The sequence below is a fragment of the Oryctolagus cuniculus genome, chromosome 8 (genome assembly GCF_051225735.1).
Source record: "Oryctolagus cuniculus isolate XC-2025 breed Fujian yellow rabbit chromosome 8, ASM5122573v1, whole genome shotgun sequence".
Classification (NCBI taxonomy): Eukaryota; Metazoa; Chordata; class Mammalia; order Lagomorpha; family Leporidae; genus Oryctolagus; species Oryctolagus cuniculus.
The window spans coordinates 17,190,006-17,193,737 of NC_142874.1; the positions used below are offsets into that span (position 1 = coordinate 17,190,006).

The window sequence follows — 3,732 nt, forward strand, 5'->3', positions numbered from 1 at the left end:
TCCTTAATTTTAGACCACTTGATTGTAATATGCCTTGGAGAAGGTTTCTGTTTGAGTCTGGTTGAGATCCTTAGAGTTCTTGTATCTGGATGCCCACATCTCTTTCAAAACTTGGCAAATTTTCAACTATAGTTCCTTTTGATACATTTTCAATGCCTTTTTCCTTCTATTTATCATCAGATTCAGAGGCTTCTGCACCACAAAGGAAATAATGTAATTAAACGACATTGGACAGAAAAGGAGAAAATATTTGCAAGCTACCTATCCAACAAGAATTAGTATCCAGAACATATCAAGAACTCAAAAAACTCAGTAGCAAGATAACAATTAATCCACTTAAGAAATGGGTGAAAGACTTGAGTAGACAACTCTGAAAAGAAGAAATTCAAATGACCAAAAAGTATATGAAAAAATGCTCAGTATCTACCATCAGAGAAATGCAAATCAAAACCACAAAGGGACATCACTTTGCCCATGTTAGGATGACTGGTATTTTAAAAAAGAGCGAGGAAGTAAGACATTCTGGAAGGATGTGGAGAGATGGGAACAGATACGCACTGTTGGTGGAAATGTAAGTTAGTAAAGCCACTATGAAAAACACCATGGAGATTTCTTAAAAACTAGAAATGGAATTTCCATAGGATCCAGCCATCCCACTACTGATATTTATCCAAAAATATGAAATCATTGTATCAAAGAAATATCTACTCTACCACATTTATTGCAGCACTATTCACAATAACCAGAAAAACCACAATCACATGAATGGGTAAAGAAGCTGTGGCATATATACACAATAGAATACTATCCAGCTATAGAAAAAAATGAAATCCTATCATCTGCAGCAAAATGGTTGGAACTCGTAGACGTTAAGTGAAATAAGCCAGACACAGAGGGACAAATACTGCAAATTCTCCCTCTTATTTGGAAACTTAAAAAAAAAAACCTCAATCTGAACATGGAATAGTCATTTCTAGGAGTTGCGAGGGGTGGTGGGAATAAAGGGAGCTTGGATTTAAAAATAGGGAAAGATGGGAGTGGTTTATTTATTGTGACAAATATGTCATAGTAATATGAGATGTTAATGGGAAAGTTGGATGGGGGTAAATGAGAATTCTTTGTACTACCTCACAATTTTTGTTTTCTTTCTTTTTTTTTTTTTTTTTTTTTTTTTTTTTTTTTTTTTTTTTTTTTTGACAGGCAGAGTGGACAGTGAGAGAGAGAGACAGAGAGAAAGGTCTTCCTTTGCCGTTGGTTCACCCTCCAATGGCCGCCGCGGCCGGCGCACCGCGCTGATCCGATGGCAGGAGCCAGGAGCCAGGTGCTTTTCCTGGTCTCCCATGGGGTGCAGGACCCAAGCACCTGGGCCATCCTCCACTGCACTCCCTGGCCACAGCAGAGAGCTGGCCTGGAAGAGGGGCAACCGGGACAGAATCCGGCGCCCCGACCGGGACTAGAACCCGGTGTGCCGGCGCCGCTAGGCAGAGGATTAGCCTAGTGAGCCGCGGCGCCGGCCCACAATTTTTGTTTTCTAAACTAAACTACTCAGAAACAAAAAGTTATTAAAAAATAAAAATATTTGAACAAATAAACTCTAAAACATAGGAATGGTTTCTCTTCTTTCTTAAATAAAGACTACAATCTTTAATATATCTAATAGGGCCCGGCCTCACCACCCCTCGCTCGCACGCACGCACGTTCCTCCTCCGTCCTCGCGCCCCTTTTCCTACACTTTCCTCTTCTCCCCGACTGGAGGAGCTGCTCGCGCCGCGCGGTGCATTCTGGGGACCCAGGTCGAGCCCGTCGCCGCCTTCGCCGCCGCCGCCTGAGGGGAGAGAGGAGAGGCCGCGACCAGGGAGAAAACGCCGGAGTCGCCGCCGGAGAAAAGTCGACTCCCCAGCCGCCGCCGCTGCTGCCAGCGAGGCCCGCCCACCCGCTCGCCCGTCCCCCTGCCCCGTTCACAATGCAGCCTGCTTCTGCAAAGTGGTATGATCGAAGGGATTATGTCTTCATTGAATTCTGTGTTGAAGACAGTAAAGATGTTAATGTAAATTTTGAAAAATCCAAACTTACATTCAGTTGTCTCGGAGGAAGTGATAATTTTAAGCATTTAAATGAAATTGACCTTTTTCATTGTATTGATCCAAATGATTCCAAGCACAAAAGAACGGACAGGTCAATTTTATGTTGTTTACGAAAAGGAGAATCTGGCCAGTCATGGCCAAGGTTAACAAAAGAAAGGGCAAAGCTCAATTGGCTTAGTGTAGACTTCAATAATTGGAAAGACTGGGAAGATGATTCAGATGAAGACATGTCTAATTTTGATCGTTTCTCTGAGATGATGAACAACATGGGTGGTGATGAGGATGTAGATTTGCCAGAAGTAGATGAAGTAGATGATGAAAAAATGCCAGATCTGGAATAAGGAGTATTGTCATCACCTGGATTTTGAGAAAGTGATTTCTCTGCAAAATTTCATAATTGAGAGAATTCCTGAGTTGATAGCTCTAAAGGTGGATGCTGTATTTGCCTCCTTTAACCCATTTTTCAACCTATTTGTTTTTTTAAAAGGCTTCACTCAGGGTTGATATGTACCATTGTATGGGGCAGTTTTAAGTCAGCTAAGGCAATAACCTTATGCATGAACATTTCCCAGACTTCATGAAGCTGTTGAGGTCCTAGATAATTGATACAGCAGTTGTGATAAATAAAAACATTTCACTTAAGTCTCCTTTACTTCTTCATAACATAGATACTGACATGATAGGAAGTGCTCAGCTTAGGGAAAGATAAGTAAATTTTAGGGTTTAGAACATGGACTCAAACGTGGCTGAAACAAATTGGCTGACACCTTAAACTGATAACCAGCTATTCCTCTGGTGTATCCTTCAGGAGTGTTCCACTAAAGTTTATTTTTCAAAAAATTCACTTCACATTATTCTATATAAGTGATCACTTGTCAGTGTTCCAGATGTATCTTAGCTAAAATTAGTGAATGCCCTAACTTAGATGGTTTTTGAAGCCTATACATTTGGTATTGTTTGGCCCTTAAGCTTTTACATCTCTTAGCATGGAGGACGAAGAAAGCTGTACATTGTTGCTTGAGAGTCTGTACATTTAGACCAGATTTGTATTTGCACTGTCAGTATGGCAAATGAGTGAAGAAAATGTTAATACACTATTGGAAATTTTTTTATTTTTTTTTTCTGGTTTAGCTTATACCAGGGCTGAAAACCTCAATTTATGTTCATGACAGTGGGGATTTTTTTAAATGTCTACATTCTTTCTAATAAACTGTTGGAAGACTTAAAAAAAATATCTAATAGATCCAATGTAATCTCAGCCTACTTCTGTGGCTCTTCCTGTACATATTTCCACTAGTTCCATGATTTCTGACATTCAGGACATTATTTCACAAAATCTCTAATGTGTCTTCCTGCTCCAGAGTACTGGGGGTTTTATTCTCTGTAAACTGAAACACTTTGGCTTCTAAACCCTTCACCTAGTTAGAACTTCAGATGTTAACTCAAATTATTATTGTTCTACAGGAAAACTTCCTAATACCCAAGATAGAGCCAGTGTCCTGATATACATGTCCTATACATTTTTATTTCATTTTTGAACTACTAAATGATTCTCTTACAATTCTGTAATTAATGTCTACTATCACTGCAATGCTAGAACCCACTCAACAAAGCTTCCTGTAGTCTTCTACAGAGTACTGATTTATTT

General features: G+C 39.9%; 1 pseudogene across 1 annotated transcript; it reads left to right on the forward strand.

The window, feature by feature from the left end:
* Window positions 1–1,639: 1,639 nt before the first annotated feature.
* LOC100349130 (prostaglandin E synthase 3 pseudogene) lies at window positions 1,640–3,188 on the forward strand (annotated as a pseudogene). Its single transcript, XR_016211617.1, has one exon. The product of XR_016211617.1 is annotated as a prostaglandin E synthase 3 pseudogene (transcript).
* Window positions 3,189–3,732: the final 544 nt, after the last annotated feature.